We start from the raw sequence: 22502 nt of genomic DNA, 5'->3' as shown, positions 1-22502 counted from the left end.
CGTTAAGAAACTTGTCAATACTAGCGTTAATTACAGCAATGTAATGTATATATTTTTAACATTAATTGTTCATATTTTCAACAATGGATAACATTACTCAGCCTTAACAATGCTGAATACATTGAATAAAGGTTTTTGTTGAGAACTTTAAAACCAACAATAGTTAATTGACGAAATGTATGAATTCTTTTAAATGTGCATTAGTTTGTGTGCGCTACATGAATGAAGATCATTTGCATACATTTCTACATATATGAAGAAATACACGAAAGTAGCAATGGGATGTTATATTATCACCTGACTTTAGTCGCTGTGGTAAATTTCATCATTGTATGACGTTAGAAAATGAGTAAAATTAAAGTTACGGGATGAGATAGGTTCATACGGTCCATCTCCGTACGTTCTAAGTTAGTTTTAGTTAAAAATACGTAGAAATATATAGAAATGTGAAAAGTTAAAAATGGGATATTATAATATCTTCTGACTTTCGTCGCTGTGGTAAATTTCATCACTGTATGACGTTGAAATATGAGTAAAAATCAAAGTTATAGGATGAGATACAGTCCATATCTGTACGGTCCAAGTAAAGTTAGACTTAGTTTGAAAAACATATAAATATATAGATATATACGGAAGCAACAATGAAATATTATATTGTCACCTGACTTCCGTCACTGTGGTAAATATAATCACTTAATAATGTTGGGAAGGGAGTAACATTAAAGTTACAGGATGAGATACGGTCCACCTCTCTACGATCCTAGTAAAGTTAGTCCTAGTTTGAAAGGCATATATATAAATTTCATCACTGTATGACGTTAGAAAATGAGTAAAATTAAAGTTACAAGATGAGATAGGTCCATACGGTCCATCTCCGTAAGTTCTAAGTTAGTTTTAGTTAAAAAATGATTATAAATATATAGAAATGTACAAAAGTAACAATGGAAAATTATATTATCATTTAACTTCCGTCGCTGTGGTAAATTTCATCACTGCATGACGTTAGAAAATGAGTAAAATTAAAGTTACGGGATGAGATAGGTTCATACGGTCCATCTCCGTACGTTCTAAGTTAGTTTTAGTTAAAAATACGTAGAAATATATAGAAATGTGAAAAGTTAAAAATGGGATATTATAATATCTTCTGACTTTCGTCGCTGTGGTAAATTTCATCACTGTATGACGTTGAAATATGAGTAAAAATCAAAGTTATAGGATGAGATACAGTCCATATCTGTACGGTCCAACTAAAGTTAGACTTAGTTTGAAAAACATATAAATATATAGATATATATGGAAACAACAATAGAATATAACATTGTCACCTGACTTTCATCATTGTGGTAAATGTAATCACTGAATAATGTTGGGAAGGGAGTAACATTAAAGTTACAGGATGAGATACGGTCCATCTTTCTACGGTCCTAGTAAAGTCAGTCTTAGTTTGAAAGGCATATAAATGTATAGAAATATACGAAAGTAACAATGGAATTTTATATTATGAACCGACTTCTTAGGATGTTCTATATTTCATCATCCTATGACGTCGCAAAATTAGATAAATTAAAGTTACAAGAATTGATCTCTTGGTTGTACCATTGTAAATGAAAGAAAAGCGTGTAAAATGAAAAATCGGTAACCATAATTCAGATGAGATATATCCTTTTCATATGATATAGAGTCTATGACTCAAATCATGGTAAACACACATCATATAATCATTTTGTAAAACGTGTTTGTCATTTTGCAAAAACGGAGTTGGAAAGATGTTTCTCTAATTGAACATGAAATTCAATTAATGTATTTATTTTTTTCTTTAAAAAAAAAGTTAATAGAAATGATTTGAACGATATGTTTATTTCTATAGAGTTATTGATTGTGTGATTGCTTTAGCTAGACTGAAATTTTATTTGAATACCAATTTGTACACACGAAGTCAATCAGCAAAGTAATAACGTTAGCGCAATACAGTGAGTTGAAGTGCTAATTAGTTTGATATAGGTGAGGGTAAGAATAACCTTTGTCCACCTCTATTAAATTAAAAAATAATTAATTAAAGTAAATAGTTTAAAGCGATTTGCACTAATGAATCGACTAAAATGTATAACCTTTATTATCTTATTTTATGTTGTTAGTCTTTCTAACGGAACAAATGCAGAAGGTGCATTGAAAAAAAATATTTTTTCTTGCCTTAGCATGAACCAGTTCCAACAATTCCCTGACATATGTAAGTATAACCCCTTCAATTGAACTTTTATGTATATATGAAAGACTTGTTGTATATATGAAAGGTGAACATAATGGTCTGGAAAATAAGGATAACTATTCCCATACAATTCGATGTAATGACATGTAAAAACAAACATACCATGCCTTCTGCAGGTACATTTCTTAAAATAAAAAGAAAACTACCTGCATACTCTTCTGCGGTTTGATCACAACCCATTCTAACTAATTAGTAAATTTCACACGAAGAGGCGCTTACCGTACGTTCATCCGAGCTGCACATGTATTTATATTAGAGTGGTCCTTATGTTTCAACTTCCGTTTTTTTTTAAAGTCTTATCCACTACAATTGTTCCATATTAGACCAAAGTAATCCATGATAAATTTAGCTCAATTGAATAATAATATTAAATGTTTGGAAAGTTAAAAGTCAAGCTGTATGGAAGAAAGCGGTCGGTGTCAAATATAGAAGTAGGAGAGGAGAAAATAGAACAGATGGCTAGTTTTTTTTTTTTTTTTTTTTTTTTTATACCTGGGTGGTATTATTAGTGATGATATGAAGTGTGAACGTGAAATAAAAGCAAGGATTGGAATGTCGAAAGAATCCTTTAGGAAAAAGAGAAGTCTATTTTGTGGGACCTTGAACAAAGAGTTGAGAAAAAAAAACTCATAAAATGCTTCGTGTGAAGTACAGAGTCCAGCAGAAAAATCTTTCCACTGTTTAAGAAATAAAAACTATATATCATACTTCTTAATTGCATTTAATTATTGTTCAAACATGTGTTACAAACCTTCAAGTAAGCATATGTTTACATTAGATGTTCAAAATGTTGGCCGTTGGCGGCCAAACACCTAACAGAACGACGAGCGGTTGCTGCAGCTATAGCGCTTAACCGGAGACCGGTGATCGATGCACATGCTTCTGTAATCTTCTGGTAAAGGTTCTCGAGCGTGTGCGGCTTACTTCGATACACTTCATCTTTCAGAGTTCACCACAAGAAGAAGTCATGGGGGTAAGATCTGGCGAACGGGGAGGAAACCTGATAAAACACTTCAAGACGTACTTACGTTGCTTGTACTTCGAGCGTGCTCCCGCCATTTTCTTATCTCATTAACCGTACTGACAGTACCGACATCTGTTGAGCAAAAATCATACTATGAAAACAATTGACAGTACTGACATCTGTTGGGCGAGAAACCATACTACAACATACTTAAATTTCAGAACAAATGTCAATGACAGTATGCTGATACAGAATGACAAATATATATATATATATATATATATATATATATATATATATATATATATATATATATATATATATATATATATATATATATATATATATATATATATACATTTTTTTTCTGGCGGACTCTGTATTGCACTGTATGAGACAGAAACATGAACATTATGGAGAAATGATGAAAAACGACTGGAAGTTTTCGAAATGTGGGTGTGGATAGTAATGATTTCCAGTTTCAGCCTTTATCATCATAGAAGACAAACAGTAAGGCATAGCGAGTAATGGCTCTTGATATGAATTCAGCGTTTGAGAAATATGTTCTATCTCTAATCTTACTACCTATTGCAAGAAGTAGTTATAAATGCATTACTTCAAGTTTGAGTATTGAATTCCTATAATTCGGAAGTCTACTGTAGTTTTACACTGTGAGACGAAACTCACGTTTTAATTAAAAACTTTATAATTGTATGCATTAAAGAAATTAAATGTGATATTTCAAATTTTCCGACCAACCACACCAAACTTCAGGTCGAATATATGGAATTACTCAATGACTTTGTTATGCATGCTAGCGACATCTGTTGGCGTTAGATAGGCAATCGATATCGTAAGTAGCGACATCTATTAGCTTGACTGTTTATTATTAGGATTTTCCTGACATACAGACTGAGACGTTTCTAAATTATGTTCAGGACATCTTAATATTTTCTCGATTAAAAGACAATTTATTCAAGATTCCAGGAAAATAAACACGTTCTACTTAGTTTGCATTGGTTATGGTGTCGGACGGGGTAGCAAATCAAATAAAAGACTAAAAAGAAGTGTCCAAAGCTGGATTTTGTGTCGCATACCTCACTTGGGAAGCGTTGCTTGTGATATGCATGAGGTTTTTTTTTTTTTTTTTTTTTTTTTTTTTTTTTTTTTTTTTTAACCGAAGCCTGGTTGTGAATATTTCAGCACATGAGATGATCATGGCGAAACCTCTTGATATTTGTCTGTATTCAGTACGATGTTCATTGCTTCGGTTCCAAGGGAATGAGGTTGCGTTTGAGAGTACCAAGCAAGGGCAACTCTTTCGAGAGATGGCCTCATGTAAAATGTAAAGGGTTGTGGGTGATGGGCATGTATTAGTGTTCACTGTGGGTCTTTTTTATTTCTTTTTTTAAAGGAAATCTTGCTGTGGTTGTATAGTTAATCGTTTTTCAAACAAAAATCTGGTCACTTTTTATTTTTTTTTTTTCTATCTATATTAACATTGCTAAGGCAGCAGTAAATCATCCCTCCATTTTCTATACATATTCAACATTCGACTTTTATGAAAATGAAATGAAATATTTCAGTTTAACGTCCCACGTTTATTCTCTTTAGGCTAGCGGAGACGATAATTAAAGCAAGTGAATGATACTGGAAGAATTTATGGAATGAGAAGGCGGGAGGACACGGGAGTACACAAGGGAAAACCCACTATTCACCTTTTATAAGAAAAACAAATGGCATCAAAGATGTAACTTGTCCAGTTTCTTTTCAGTACAATAAGACGTATATACAATTAGTTATCAAAATAATTGAAACACTTGTCCTTAGCAACATAAAAAGATGTGAGAGATGGTAACAATGAAGATGCGTGTACTCTATATCTACACAGTACGTTAGACGTGATAGAACGGGTCCGTTGAAGCTGGCAAACAATGGTGATCCAAAATGGATTACCTCTCTGTAAGTTTTAAAGAAGCCATGTTGTGGATGCGCGGTTAGTAGTCTAGCCAGTGCGTTAGGTGCGTTACAAGAAACATCATCCAACGTAATGACGGCCTACAGAACTCATGGCAAAACAATATTTGCGAAGAGCAATATGAACGGAAAAGAAACGTTAATGACATGAATTACTGAGCATTCAAGACAATTCTCACCAAGGACCGAAGACCGAATGCAGTAAAACTGACTGCGGAACTCAATCAGAATTATAGTCCTCTTGCAAAAATCACAATCAGAAGCAAGTTGCATATCCTGAACGTCCGCAGTCGAGCTGGGATTTTCAAACCGCTGATCATGCCCTTAAATCGTCAATGAGGCAAAAATGGTGGGGAGAACCAATCACTTAGACTGTCGATAATTGAAAACTCATAATATGTTTCGCCTACTCCTCTTTCACCTTATTTCCGTCAACAAGTATGCTGGACGCCCGAAAAATAAAACTTATGATTTAAATCGTCTCCACGGTCCACGCGGCTTCGACGAGGTCTCTTCACGGCCTTGCGCGCGAAGACTTTCAGGGAGCCTATGAGCAATGGCTCGGTGCTGGCAGCGGTGTATTGATGCCCAAGGGTCATATTTCGAAGACTTTCAATTTGCTGTGCAAAAATATGTAATACATTTGTTATTCTGAGACCAGTCTTGAAACTTTGTGAACGTACCCTGTATGTGACGGAAATTTTGACATCAAACAAGTGTTACTGTCGAATAATAATTAAAAAAAAAACATTACAAAACTGAAGCTTAAATTTTGATCCTCCATTAATTTTCATACCCATTTTGCACCTGTTTAGATCAAATATTTGAAATATATTGTAAAGTTATAAAAATTTGATTTTAATTGAATTTTCTTTTTATTTACAGGTATGTAGTCGCATATTAGTATTACTGTATGTCCTTTGCTTATTGGTAAGTGATTGCATGTTTCGATTAAAAGCATTGTATGATTTATAACAAACCAAAGACAAGCCCTAATGCCTAACAGTACCTTACTTATTTCTACAACTTATAGTCGCCTTGGGTGTCTCGTACTAAATTATTTTATACGTTTCTACAAATGCAATCGTTTGACGCAGCCCTACCCTTGAGTTATCGCCGCCTTCGGCAGCTTGCATCAGTAAATATGACATAAATTATTTTATATAGGCCTATTTAAAAATACAATACTGCAAATTCCAATTCAAATACGAATATAATTATAACCTGGTAGGTGGGGACCGATAGTGTGGTTTTGTAATTCAAATATCTCCGAGGCTAGATTGTGTGGTGGGAAACGACCAGTTGCCTACGAGACACGAGTTGAGTCTGACTCATTTTGAAAAGGTGTCGTAATGTCTCGTCTTGGAAAGTATTCCTATTTGTATCAGAAGACTTGTGTCTTGTCTCGTTCTTCTTCACGAAAATTCTCTCTCTCGTCTCGCCTCGTCTTGTAACTCTAACCTATACTGTGAAACTTAATCTTTTATGGTGGTCTTTTGCATCCATCAACTGCAGCTGCATTGAAGATAATTTTATTCCGAGCTCAGGTTAATAGTTAGTTCTGACCTTCGTAACCTCGGTGTTACATAAGAACGCAAAGGCAAAAGCTTACACGCTAAGAAATAGCGGAATGGCAGCAAAGTCATTGAGGTAATTGAATGACGTCACTACTTTCGATTGAGTGCAAGCAGAATCTTATTTATCAGATTTTGTACCATATACCATAATTGCAGTTTAATATAAACGAGTTGAAAAAATGATATTGGAAATTATTTAAAAGTTTGAATTGAGTCTATATATAACCGGGGGATATACAGCTTTGCATTTGTTAAAATATTGGATTTAGTATAAATCTGTAGTTATTGACGCGATCGCCTATGGCGGCTGTAACTCGGGGATTGTCTCTGATGGGTTAGAATCGTTACTTTACACTGGTGACTTCTTAAACTGTCTTATAAAAAAAAGATACCTTCGTCGTGACTAACTGGTTAGTTTGTTTTTATTATTATATAAAAAAAAATCCCGGGGAAAAAATACGTTTTGGATTTTACATTAACTTATGGGTCGACGTCGCATTTAGTCTTGCCGATAAAAGTGGACATTAAACTCCATACAGAATAACTCCCTGGCGATCTACTTGTCCTGTAGTTATGTGTGATCACCACATCGGCTGCTATCACTATCATTTCTGGCATCGTAAGCTTGAGATTTCTACCTGTTATTCAAGTATTATTAGCAGTCCAATTGCGTTATGGTGCTGGATGGATATATCTTTGTGTTCCTGCTGGAAATCAAACCCATGAGCTACGCGCTCGAAATGCAACGTCGTGAACCATTTGGCTACTGGACAACAAATACTCCATATGTAAACAAATTTCAGAACAAATAAAGCGGTTGCGGAACTGTAAGTTAATATATCACTTCGTCGAGTTTATGTTCCTCTGTATAAGGATAAAGAAAATATGGGACTTTTACAGTGGTAAACTTCACGCTCAAATATTTTTCCTTACTTCTTTTTTGAATTTAAGTTAAAAAGATCGTTCAGTGTGGTCTAGAAGAATGAATATATCTGTGAGAATAACGTAAGACTCGTATGTTTGGCTCTGAGGTCACGGCCGTAAGTGTTTTATGAGTTCAAAGAGATATTAGGTTGGTTAAGAAATGCATTGTTATAATCCCTCCAACAGCGATAACATTGTGGAGAGAGAGTGTTGGCTAATTAATTGACTGTTAATTGCATTCAGAAGATCATTAGATTTCCTTTCTTTTTTTCCCTTTTTTTCTCATATATATAAAACATAGTCTAGGGAGTGGAGCGTGCTGGGATGGGATTGCTAATGAAAATGTCACAGGCAGATGTGAAAAATGGTTAAGAGGGGTTATCAGTACCTCCGTTTGCCCGCGATCTCCTTGGGCACCACGCAAAAGTGAGATTGGACGATTAATATTCAAAACCCGAGACCGTTCAATTGCTTTTGGGATTGAATCAGATAGAGTCTTCTCAATCGTTTTCACCCACCACAGCTGGTGAAAAAAAAAAAAAAAAAGAAGAAGCCTACAACGGTGGAAGGGGGTGGTGTCCTTAGGGACAAAAGTGCTGTAAAGAACCAATAAAACACTAGGCACTGGACGACTCATGTCTATCCAGTGTTGCCACATCATGCCAATGTTGCTATTAATAATATAAAATTTTATTTCGTGTGTGGATTCAGAAGCACAGAGATTCATTATCCGAAAGGAGCTAATGGATGATGGGCTATGTAAATCCAGTCCAAACTATGTGTTACTACCCACCATTCTCAAGATAATAACTGCATAATCCTCCCGCCTGTTGGTGTATTTAAGGGGGCCCATCACGCCAAAATTAAAATACCCCTAATTTTACAGTAATTATGCGATTTCTTCAAATAGATGATATATAATCGAAATGTGGAACAAGAGCGCCCTTGACAATATTATTTTATACGAGATACCGTTTCACGACTCACTTATCTGATTTTGATTTCCAGCCATTTAGAAAATCGGCATTTATTTTCGCGTTTCTAAATGGCTGCAAAGGAAAAGCTACTAGGTTACTCGTGATAGCGGTACCTTATGCAAAATAATATTGTCTAGTGCACTCTTGTTCCATATTTCGATTTTCTTTTATCTATCTGAAGATATCACATAATTACTGTAAAATTAGGTGGTATTATAATTTTGCAGTGATTTTGCCGTTTTTTTCATCTTCACTTTCAGTATTTTGTTAGACTAGGGTTTCTCGACGTCCGGGTCGGGATTCATAGGAAGTTCGCAAGAGGAATACATGGGAATCGCAAAGGAAAGTGATTAAAGATAAATGTAATTAGCACTTAGAAGCGGAAAATATTTTTTTTTCTAAAAATCATTTTTAATTTATTCTTTTAACAGGCTTATTTCTATTTCCATATTCATTGTCAAACTGTTATTCCTCCATCTGATTGTCTAAAAAGTATTGAACCTTTTTTAGGTCAAAATGGATAATGCATTTGCTGTGATTTGAAAATAACATTATGGACACCAAATATGTACCATTTTATTCGATAGCCATCTGCTGGTTTCTCGGCAACTCCATAATTACGTCGCTATAGACACTATACATTTTTTTTTTTAATTGTCGCACGTGGTCTTCCCAAGACCTTTTAAAGTAATGTAACACCATTCAGGGAATTCTGTAGAGACGGAAACGAATGACAGTCTGACGGCACCGGGTCCGCGCTGTACGGTGGAGGCATTTAAACCTCCTAACCAAGTTTTCTCAATTTCTGATAGATCGTCGAAGGTGTAGCTATGCAGTCTGACGTTGCCAAGGTGAAATACTACACTTCTTCTTCTCTGGACCAGTTCCGGAAGTTTCTTTTGAATTGCTAGGTGTTGACAATATCATTTCCAGCTACATAAGCGCATATTGAATTGACTGGTAAAAGCTCACTGTACTAGCTAATTAACTCTTAAGGCCTATAGAACCCGGAAGTTCAATGACACGTTCACAAAAACTCTCTATTGGCTTCTGTTGTTAGCCAACTGGATCCAGTTTCTGCTAGTTTCGTTTGTGCCTAGTTCTTCCGAATTGTCTTCTTTCGATTGGATTTCCTGCTAAAACTTTGAAAGCGTTCTTACTTTCTTCCATTCTGGCTACATGACCTGCTCACCTGAGCCTCTTAGGCTTGATGACCCTAACAATGTTTGGTAAACAATATAAATTATGTAGTTCCTCGTTATAAAGTTTCCGCCATTCCCCACTCCCATTCCTCTTGGGGTCCTAATATTCGTCTCAGGATCTTGTTCTCAAATACTTTCAGTCTGCATTCTTCCTTCAGGGTAAGCGACCATGTTTCGCAACCATACAGCAGAATAGCGTTTTATATATTTTAAGCTTCAAATTCCTCGACAGAATTCGAGTCTATAAAAGATTTTGAACTTAATAATAACACGAATTCTCTTATTCATACATGTTCAATAATTTTGTGTTCCAAAGCCGAATATTAAATGAGTAATATTGAGGTACAAAATATGGTATATACTGTTGGGTGATTAACTCATGTGACTTCAGTTCATAAAGTCGATACCAGGTTCGATTCACAACAGAACAGAACATATGTGAGATTAGAAAGCGAAATTATTTTGACTTGATCTGAAGAAGTACGAAAGTTGTATTATACTTTAAAAGTTGCTAGCGAAAACCTATTTCTTCAATTTTGAATATAACACAGAATAAGTGCTACATAAAAGACGAGAGAGTGAATACAATGGTAACCAACAATAAAATCCATCATGGTTACATTTGTATTTCCCCATCCCTTTCATGTATTCTATGTATATGCGGATCGGAGAAACACTATGGTATGTGACATTTTCTGACTTACCAGTAAACTGGGAAAGAAGATTCAACATTCTCACCCAATTCAATGCAATGACACATATCAAACAAGCTTCTTCTGCCATCTGCAGGTACATTTCCGAAATTAAACTGCCTACATACTGTTCCGTGGTTCGGTCACATTCACATTCCACCTGATAACTAAATTCCAATGGAAGTGGCGCTTAACGTTACTTTTGCCCGAGTCGTTCGTGTAATTATATTAATTTCTGAATATTAATTTCTGAAATTTATCGAGGACAACTATAATAGTCCTGAATACGAAACACAGAATTTTCTGTTGAAGAACACTTATTTCTGCACTTATAGGCACAGAAAGTCTTAAGTACTGTTTAAAATATATACAAAAACAATAATGTAATATAATACATTATTATCATTTATAGAAAATGAACACATTTTAGTGTAAAGTAAAAGAAAAAATATCAAACCTCTAGACTCATTATTCATCTGAATAAGTGTATTATTTAAAATTCTTGCAAATGCATATATAGATCACATGTTTGGGGAGACGGTTCGGATGTACTGGACCACTATCATAATATGTCTCTCTTTGCTAAGGTAACATAAAATATAGAGTCGTTCTTCAAATGAATTATATAATTGTCTGAATCAGAGAGCCCATATTTTAAGTTCCAGAGAATCTTCTAAATGAATCTTTGCAATAAGATTCCCTTAGATACTAAATATTTCTTGTCGAGGGAGGGTAGGCGAAACGGAATTACTCAAGATGAGATGAAGATAATAATGTAAACTGGAAGTTAGATTAGTAGGCAAAACGAGAAGATACCCGTTAAATTAGCATAAAATATGATGTGTGTTTTCTTTAATTGTTAAGGAGATCTTATATCTTTTGCTACTAGTTTCTCGGTTCCCATTAGATAACATGTAAATTTTAGTTCATGAATATCTAACGAAGTATGGTGCTCAACAGGCCTGTATCTACAAGGAGTCTAAATTTTTGCCGCCCCCCTAAAAGTTTCACCGTATATTATAAACGAATTATAATATGGTTGAATCGAGCCCCCTCTAACTTCTACCGGTCCCCCTACATTTCTGGGCTGGCTACCGGCCTGGTACTCAACAACTTAAAATTTTCCATACGAATACAGACAAGCAATAGGAATTAGATGATTGTTTCAATTGCAAGCTTAATGGCGTCGATCGAAGTTAATGAGTTAGATTATATATAACATAGTGGTTGAAGGTTCCTGATTCAGTTTGGTCTTCTCGAATAGGATTTTCTCTACTGCTAAAGACAGTGATATTTAACATGGGATGATTTCTTAGGTAGTACATAAAATTGTATAAATAAGACATTACACAATAGTATAATATTCATGCCTTGCTAGCTGTAACATGGTTCTGTTTGATTTATGACATAGTTATACTATTTTGGGTAAACTGTTTTTTGAAACTAATCTTTAATAATCATAACATAATGTGTGTATGCCTGCGTGTCTGTCTGTCATAAGCTTTTCATATATAAAGGAATGACATAGACCCAAAAGATATATATTTACAGACGTAATCGACTAAGAAGACCTGTTTCGATTTTCGTCTCGGTGGGGGCGGGTCCGGGATTATATGAAAATGTTTTTACATTTTTGGCTGTTTTCTTCTAAGTACGCTTGGTCTGTACGTTTATGGTGCTGCAGGCTTGTATAACAGCATAGAATAAACACCAGATAATGAAATGGTTGTGGAATCATTCTTCCTCCTCTTTTACCCAGGTTCTGAATTAAGACCTGGCAACAACGGGAGCTTATAGTTAGGAACTAATAAATTCTATAATTTATATTTGATCTAGTTATCTATAATTTTAATGATTTATGTTTAATCTAGTTATCTATGATTTTAATTAAGAATAACTTAGACCTAGGGTTACTCCTTTGAATGGAAAAGTGTCGTTAGACTTATGCGGAAATGAAGGATTGAATACTTTTGGATTAAAATTGAAATCAATTTGTACTAATATATAAGTGAACGTGTGTATGTATTACTATCATCAGATTTTTGCATAGAAAGAAGTCATCTAGAGCCACCAAATTTGGTGTGCAGATATACCTTTACCAGGTCTAATCGCGTACAAAGCCTTTTTGATTTTCAAATCAAGAAGGATTAGGAAGGTCAAAATTTATAAGTGCGTATATGTACAGTGAACCATAGGACCTATGAGGTAGGCAACCCGTCAGTTATTCAGGTCGTCCAGGATGTATGCATTGCAGGGATAACACAACAGTCATTCATTGTTCTTTACTTCATGGCCCGAGAATCGATAGAGGCAGTGCCGAAAGCATGGCTCGTCGTTATATATTACACGCATTACTTTCAAGGATTTTTCACAAATATTTTTTTTCCTGTTCTTGCTTACGAAGTTACCACTAGTTTTCTTAGTGAACATCTAAGGAAGGTATATACTTTTCAATGAACTTAAAGAGTTCGTTACTGTATTATCTCTCTCTCTCTCTCTCTCTCTGTGTGTGTGTGTGGGGGGGGGTTGTGTGTGTCTGATCTTTGAGAGTTTTGTTTTCAATTTTCAGCCCTCCATTCGATACAGTATCAACAACTAACTGGGGAAAGCTATGGATTTTTGGCGTCACTCTTACTGTTCCCAAGATATTGGCCAAAAGTCCCGTTTTCGAGATATTTAAGGAGCCTTTACTCGGGAACTGTAAACCATAGAGAGATAATATTGGTGTTAATTAATCAATGTCTAAGAGGATAGTAAACATTTTTGTACCAAATAGTAACCGGTGGCCACTGGCCAACTGGCCACCGTTCACCAGATATTGGCCAAGAAAGTTTGGATTTCGGAAGACTTAAGGAGCCATATCTCGGGAACCGTAAGTCATAGAAAGATGATATTTTGCGAATTTTGCAGTTTTGTACCCTTCATTTTGAGCAGGTGTCTCCATAAAACAACATATCGTAGAATGTTTTGACAGAACTCTTAAACGAAACATGTGGAAAAAATTAATACTAAAGGAAATTATAAATGGATGGATACATAAAAAAAATGTTTAATGAGTATAATAATAAAGTACATAAAACAATTTATATAAAGGCTGTAGAAGTTAATAAGAAAATCTAATTCTTTTGGAGTTCGTATTTGCAATGCTCATGGAGCATTTTCAATTATTTTCTTTTCTTAATGACTTGTACTGTATTTCATTGACCAGCATTGGCGATACTCAATTTCTTCCTAAGTTGTATCCTAGTTGGACATTGCAGCTTCATTTTAGCAAAAGAAAGGCATTAAGAAGTAGCAAAGAGGAACGAGTTTCCAAGTTGCATTCAGCGTGCGTGTGGAAACGTAGCAGATAAAAGAGATTAGAAGTATGCTTTCGCTTCTCTGCGTGCACAACTTTCCTGGCATGGAGGTTTCTTCAAAGACTGAAAGGAGAAAAAAAAGAGACAGATATAGGAAAAAAGTTCCCCGACTGCCAATATTGTGGTTAGAGTTTGTGTAGGAATGAGAAGGAGAAAAAAAATGGAATGGGCGAGAGTGATAGGGGATGATTTGGCTAGCTGGACAGTTGCCAGAGTTGGCCAATGTATGACACGTGCTGCCATCTATATTTCGCTTCTCTCGTTTCTTGTTACAACGTGTTTTCTTTTCTAACAGAAAGACGCATCGCAAAATTTCCGCCTTTCTTTACGTGATTTTCAAGCTAAAGTTGGTTTTGTCTTTTTTTCTTTTCTTCTTTCTTACTTTGGAATGGGAAGCGAGCGCAAGTTCAGACGCCATTTTTGGTCCTCTTTTTTTGTATCAGTCTTCGATTTCCTCCTCCACTTTTCGTCTATCTGTAGAGGGCTTTAATCTCTTTCAGCGTAGCCATAAAATTGAGCTTCTTTCAAACCCTTTGGCGCACAGCGTCCAAGATGTATTTCAGTATTGGATTAACAAATGTCTCCCTCGTAAGAAATATATATCATCAAAATAGAATCTTATTTGATAACCAACGAGAGAAGTATATATATATATATATATATAAAGAACTTTTTTAGCATTTCTTTGTTGGCTAGTGGAATATTAGTACTCTAATTTATAAACGTCTTTTTTATTAGTCCCTTGTGAGCCATAAGCGAAATTTTAATTATCTGGAGTTTGTGATAAAGGATTTTATTTTGTTTTACGTGCAATGAATAAGTATAAACTTATATCATCATCGTTTAGTAATATAAAATGATTTCCACAGAGTATGCATTATACAGAGTGATCACAAAGTAGCAAAAAAAGAGAAATGTGATTTTTTTTTTTTTAAGGATGTCATAACGATGAAACACTCAATTATTTCTCGATTTCATTTCATCCTTAAACACTCTAGAATAGGAAAAGAAAGGCAATTTTAAGTTTTCAGAACTATTTATCCGAAGTAAAGATGTAAAAAAAAAAAAAAAAAAAAAAAAACTCATTTCTTGATAGAGGTTTCTTCCATAGAGAGCCGTCTTTTTTTTAGAGAATTAAACGGAAAGTGTAGCTTTTTTAATATATATATTTTAAGGACGGAGTTATTTTGTGATTTTCTTACTCAATTACAAAAGTTACTTTCCTGTTGTGGATTATACAGTTGTGGAAAAAGTGCCTTCACAACATTCATTACTTATGAGTCATATATTCGGTTCAGGGCTGGTTGTCTTGATTGGTTCTCAAACTAACATTTCTTCGATTGCTAGTATCGTTAACTTATACAACCCAACACATCAGTAGTATTAATTTAGTTGCCTAACGAATTTATGAAGTACCTGAAAGTTATAGAACCCAACATATTGGTACTGTTGATTTGGTTGCCCAACAGACTTGCATTATAGGTATTCTACTATTATTGACGGCTCACTTGCCACAGCTGAGAAGCGTCTATGCTCCACAGTCTTCAGCTAATCTCTTGGTTTTCACGTACGATTGCTCTATGTTGATATCGTCCATTATTTGTAGTCTCCGCCCATCCCTCTTTTTCCTGCCACCATACCCTCTAGCACGTCCCTCATAATATAATTCCTTTTTACTGAATGTCTCAACCAGTTTCTCTTTTACTCCACCATTTGTAATACCCTCTCATTGAATACTGGATCAAGTGTGGTGGTCTTAAAATAAAAATATTTCGATCTCAAGAAACATCGGTATTGAGAGGTTTCTTACGTCTCTGATTTTAATGTTAGATAAATTAACTCCAAAATTAATTCAATGCTACTTTCTAATAAATATTTTTTTTTAAAATTTTTTGGTCAAAAGATCCAATAAATATATTTCATAAAAAAATTTTCTTGTACGTCTTATATCTGGAGAGCTACATATAGTGTGGCCAAACCCACACTATCAGTTAACTCGGTATGATGTGCTTATTTCATAGAAAATACGAAAAATCGATTTAGGGGCCGTTCAAAAACTTCGTGGCCCCTGATTCAAAAAACTAATTATTGGCCAAGATCAGTTCATTTTCCTAAAATTTTTGTTTTTTTTCTATCAAACAACGCGGTGGCTCAGTGGTAGAGCGTTCACCTCTGGTGCTTGGGGTCCCGGGTTCGATCCCAGCCCCCGCCAAGTGAACTTTGTGGTGGAAAAACACCGTGCTCGTGGGTTTTCTCGGGGTTCTCCCGTTTCCTCCCACTTTCTTCATTCCACCATTTCACTCATCTCTTATTATCACCGTCTCCTTTAGCCTAACCGGCATAACCGTGGGACGTAAAACTTAAAGATTTCATTTCATTTTTCTATCAAACAAGAAGAATGCTTGTAATGATTGCATAAAATCAAATTTATGCGTTGCTGCAGATAAACTTGGAAAAACAAAATGAGGCAAGCGGGGACAGCCATTTTTTTTTTTTGTTTTATAGGCCTATAAATGAAGAAAGGATTTTAAAAATCGGAGAAAATTGTATCAGGGTAGGATCTCGTGTTACTTTTGAATTGTGCATATGTTAGTTTTGTGAGGATAAGAAATGATATTGTAAACACTTCAATAATTTAATAGCAATCAATGTTTATTGTATTTATTGCATCGTTGAAATTTACTTACTTTCAGATGTTGACTCCATTCGAAACATTAGAATAACTACAAGCACAAGAAAATGGAGCGCGATTGAAAACTGTATTTTGCTTTGGTCTGTGCAATATCCCAATGTAATGAGTTTGACATTCAAATTGAAATAGGTTTGACAGCCAGAAAATACTAGTTTGTAACGGAAATGATATCAATCTGACTAAGATCCTTAAATCGAAAGTTCAGTTGGAAAGTTTTGGCTACGTTTCTGGTAATCAGGCCCACTGTGAGTATATTCCCAATGGTTACAATTGCAGCTCAGTCTACCTCAGAGGTTCCACCTTGACTGTCGAAACCAATGACTAACGCAATCCATTCATTCACAAGTAGAATGTTCTTCTCTGAAGCTACTTTGCTCTAGAATAAAGAAAGAAGTTTCTAACAGGGATGCATTTATCCTCTATAGCAGTGCTTCTGAAACTTTCCGATAACGCGGACCCCCTGTTCAGTCGGAAAGTGATCTGCGGACCCCTTTGCAATGCTATCTAAAATTTAACACGATATTAAAAAACATATACCAAATAGAATTACCACTGACAAGAAAAAGTTCAAGAAATATAATGCAATAAGTAATTTATTCTAAAGATACATGTTTGTTTCCTAGGGAACGAAATTTCAATTGAAAATACAATAACTTTCAAGAGTGAAAGAATACAATCCTTTCCTCATTTAAGAGGATCATATAATTGAAATTTGGTGATTTTTTTTTACCTTTGATGACAATTCTATAATATTATATTTAATCAATTTCGAGAATATACAATTCGAGTCTAAGGGGAAAAGAGGGGATGTCCATTTTTACTAATTTTTCAGAAAACGATTTAATAAAAAAGAAAGAAAAAAAGAAACTGTCATAAGTTTGGCTTGTACTGGGAAAAAGGGTCTATTGAAGGTAAAATAATAGAAAAAAGAGGCGATAATTAATAATATATAAACAATACTATTAAAAATATTTTGCCTTCTTTTTTTTCGTAATTCTTATGCTCTTCTACTCCGTTAATTACTTCCTTGGTTTTTTTTTTTTTTTTTTTTTTTTTTTTTTTTTTTTTTTTTTTGTAGACGGTTTGAGCATCTGGGCTGCATAATACTTTCAAAGCTTGCTGATCCTGCCATTCTTTTCCGAGATAGGCAACTTCCCTTTAAGAAAGAGGAAAACATCTTGTAAATCACACCAATAATTATAGTGTTTATCATAGCATCCTATTCAAACTGTTCTCAACCGATTTAACCTAGTACTTTATTGTACATACAACGACAATTTTGGAATTGTACTTTTATTCTCGAATCAGTACCAAGTATGGGAGAATGGGGCAAGAAGAACAAGTGGGGTACGGAGGTTCATTGGCTTTGTTGACCTGATAGTCAACGTCGTATAAACGACTATCTGACATTGCTTACGAAAAGGTGCAGTTGCTTAAGCAAGTTTAACGACATTGGAATGTTAAAAATCAGGTTCTGGAGCAAGAGTGATATATTTTAAACTCGTTTGCCATATTATAATTCATTGAATATACCTGTATTGCACGCATGTCCGTGATAGAACAAGATGTCATGAAAATCTAAATTTTGTCCGAAAGTGGGCATCCCCCTTTTTCCACTGTAAGTGATGATGATAGCCCCTTCTTCCATTTCACAAGAATTTTTTTTTAAACGGCTATAGCTGGCTAACCGTAAATCGTTTCCTCTTTTTGATATATTGAATGAAACTATTCAGCGTGCTCTACAACATAGCATGAAATCCTAAATTTTGCCCAAAAGTGGAATTCCCATTTTCCCCCTTTTCCCCCTGTACTCTTCAATTTTACACGTTATTTATATATATATAAAAAATAATAATTTCTACGGAAGTAACTTTTATATTTCAACACATGATGCTAGTATTAGTTTTATAACTCAGTGGTTCTCGGACAGTTGACAAAGAATGTCCTCCTTCACTTTATGCAGGAGGGTTGTTGAGCGCTTTTAGACTAATTAAGAGCATTAATTAGAATATGACTTTTAATTATGTTTGATCTCATCGAAATCATGAGAGATCTATGCACACTCTTAATTATATAGAGTTAATTTATTTGTGGCTACTCTTTGGTTTTATTTTTAGTCACATATAGATTTTTCTACAATTATTAATTTAAAATTCTGTTTGCGTACGTGTGTGTGTGTGTGTGTGAATTTGGAGTTTAGATGCGAGAGAAAAATGGCTAAAGACCGTCCAGTGATTTAACTGCAGTTCAACTCTTATGGGACACAGGGCGTTGTTGTATTTCTTTCCGCACTAGTGAATAGGAACAACATATTGGGGAGTGCTTTCGATTTGGAAACGTATTGACTTAGAGGAATATCTATAATGTAACTGCCTAAATGTATTAGCTTTTCTAGCAAAATCTTTTCAAAAAGTAAATGTAAGCAGTATGGGTGAAGATAATTGGTAAGTGCCACTTCCAATGAAATTGAATTATTAGTTGGAATGGGTCGTGATCGAGCCACAGAAGAGTATGTAGGTAGAAGCTTGTTTGATATGTGCCATTTCATTGAATTGCATGCAACTGTTGAATCCTCTTTCCCAGTTTATTCGTAAATTAGAATATGTGACATACGATTTTGTTTCGGGGGGGTTGCTGAAATAGACCTTGAAATGTAAAATTTCTGCAAGATATTTAATTTACTTTAATATAATAAATAAAATTTTGGGGGGTAAGCCCGGAAGCCCCCCCCCTTATATATGCCATTGGACATACCATTATGTTCGCCCGAGTTGTTCATATATTCAGAGCCATCTGTCTTGAATTCTTTCTTAAAACTTTCCTTCTATGCCTTTTCCTCCGATGACGTGTTGCTCATAGCCACAAATTCCATAATCCAAAATAAAATAAAATAAAATTGAACTTTACGCTCACCAAAATGAAACACAGGGAAGTACCTTTTCTTAAAACATCAATCACTCGTACTTATGCATTGAAAGAGTATGATAAACTTTTCCAATATACATATTCTTCCTCATGAATTAAATTTCCATGTGCGCGACAACATTTTTCTTTCTTTCTTTCTTTTCTTTTCTTTTCTTTTTTTCTTTTGCTTTTTTTTTTTTGTATTCCATCACAGCGTGAAAATATTAAGTGCACAGATTACCAATGATGACACTTACTAGTCGAAAAAAAATAATCTAAAGATAGGAAAAAAAAAGGTACATTGACGAAATTTGTAATACAAAAAAATTATGCCACTGCGTAGTCAATGTCATTCATTGTTCATTATTATAATTTAAGCATATCTTGTCTAGCAGAAAACAAAAAAAAAAAAAAAAAAAAGAAAAAAAAGAAAAAGAAAAGATAAAAGAAAGAAAAGAAAAAGAAAGTATTATTTTGTGGAAGTACAAAAGAGTATAGTAACAGCGTTAAACAGTTGGCACTACATAAAAAAGCGAGATCTTTTTCAGTTTCACGGATGTGTATATGATGTATACATGATGAATTTTTAAATTTAATTCTCGGTGAGACCTGCTTGTTAATTTTAGCATTCAGTACATCAAGTTGCATGTTGCACGTGGCTATAATTTATTATACTAACTTCGAAGACTTCTAAATGGTTATAAATTTATCCTTTTATGATTGCACATTCAGTTTACACACTTTTGAGCATGCTGTCTAGCTTGACGATATTGCAAAACGTAGTTTGTAATGTGAAAACCACACTGAGAAAAATCCATTCTACGGACAGAAGTATACTGTACAAATATACGGTATCCTCTTGCCTACTACAAAAATCAGTCTGGTGCACACGTTATCCATATGCTACATACGCACTGCCCTTAGATGTTACATCATGCCGTTGTAAGATGTCTGCAATCTAATAGTTTTCCGTATATCACATGCATATACTTATGTTACTTTCCACAGTCATATGTTATATACGTCTATTTGTACGTGAGATCCTGATCGCCTATATTGTTTCATATGGGAAGTACGCGTAGATGGAACACTTATACGGAAATTATTACAAAACATGCGTTTTCAGTTATATGTCTGTTGTACTACAGGTTTTACGCATGTAACCTACCTTTTTAAGCACGCTACCTACATTTTCTTTTTCTCAGTGCAGGATAAGTAAAGGCATCAAGTTTATTTTAAAACAAAACTCTTACTTTTCTTCATATCTGGTACTCTGTGTAGATATCTTTATTTTCAATAGGCAGAAAACGCTTGCCATATTCTAATTTACATGTTGTTAAAATGTGTTGGAAAACGAATAAATAACTACAATTTATTGTAATTTACAGTGTTACTTGTACCTCTGAGAATAATTTTTGTATGTAATTTGATTTTCCCTGAAAAATCCAGGGCACGGTATATCGCAAAAGTTCTGCAGTATTTACTCGATTAAAATCAAACTTGGCATGATGGTAAAGCCTGACCTGTTATATTATAAGCGTGTGATATATTATGTTGTGCACACTTTTGATTCCCGAGTTATGGGCGGTCAATCCTTCATATGATCTGAGGTAGACTTCGATCTACTATATGCATGTGTGTGAAGCAGTATGTTGTGGAGGAGTTTGGTTCCCAATTTATAGGTGGTCATTCCTTCATCCAATCTGAGGTAGCCTTTGACCTGCTATATGGGTGTGTGCATGTGAAGCAATATGTTGTGCAGGATTTTGGTTTCCGAGTTACGGTTGATCAATCCTTCATCCGATTTGATGTAGGTTTTGACCTGCTATATGAATGTGTGTGTGTGTTAAACAATTTGTTGTGCAGGGTCTTAGTTCCCGAGTTGTGGATGGTCAATCCTTTATCCAATCTGAGCCAAGTTTGGCATGGTGGTAGGCTTTGATTTCCTATAAGAGTGTGAAATATTCTGGTGCAACAATTAAAGATCAATCTTGGCCAGAAAACGTACTGTGTACATAGCAATTAAAGATCAATCTTGGACGGAAAAAATACTGGGTAAATAACAATTAAATATCAATCTCGGACACAACCAATTAAAGGTCAATCTTGGCCAGAAAACGTACTGTGTAAATAGCAATTAAAGATCAATCTTGGACGGAAAAAATACTGGGTAAATAACAATTAAATATCAATCTCGGACACAAAAAGTATTGTGTAAATACCAATTAAAGGTCAATCTTGGCCAGAAAAAGTACTGTGTAAATAGCAATTAAATATCAATCTTGGACTGAAAATGTACTGTGTAAATACCAATTAATATCAATCTTAGCCAGAAAAAGTACTGTGTAAATAGCAATTAAAGATCAATCTTGGACGGAAAAAATACTGGGTAAATAGCAATTAAATATCAATCTCGGACACAAAAAATTATTGTGTAAATAGCAATTAAAGATCAATCTTGGCCAGAAAAAGTACTGTGTAAATAGCAATTAAAGATCAATCTTGGACTGAAAATGTACTGTGTAAATAGCAATTAAAGACCAATCTTCGCCAGAAAAAAGTACTGTGTAAATAGCAATTAAAGATCAATCTTGGACTGAAAATGTACTGTGTAAATACTAATTAAAATAAATCTTGAACAGAAAAAGTACTGTGTAAATAGCAATTCAAGATCAATCTTGGACAGAAAAAGTACAGTGTAAATATCATTTTCAAATCATCCTATAATTTTAATGACTTTCGTTATAAAACAGTGATAGTGCAGATAATGCCATCTATTGAGTGACTTTACTTTTAAGATTAGCGTGACACACAGACTAAGATTCTTCCCGTTCATTATTAGGATTTATTCTTTTAACTTCATTTGCTTCAAGCTTGGTTTCCATTTTGTGCAGCAATATGTTTCTTTTCATTTTATAAGCGACTTCGTTTTGTCGTTGAATAGGTGTCTTAGAGCATAGATGAGAAA

At 34.5% G+C, this 22502-nt stretch overlaps 1 protein-coding gene across 1 annotated transcript in view; it reads left to right on the top strand.

The window, feature by feature from the left end:
• LOC145674303 (uncharacterized) overlaps positions 1 to 22502 on the top strand; it is a 256086-nt gene that overhangs the window by 51993 nt on the left and 181591 nt on the right. The window lies entirely within an intron of this gene.

Source organism: Thermobia domestica, chromosome 17 (genome assembly GCF_964235325.1).
Source record: "Thermobia domestica chromosome 17, izTheDome1.hap1.1, whole genome shotgun sequence".
NCBI classification, from domain to species: domain Eukaryota; kingdom Metazoa; phylum Arthropoda; class Insecta; order Zygentoma; family Lepismatidae; genus Thermobia; species Thermobia domestica.
Note: the sequence above shows the minus strand (reverse complement) of the source record. Positions and strands in the feature narration are given on the sequence as shown.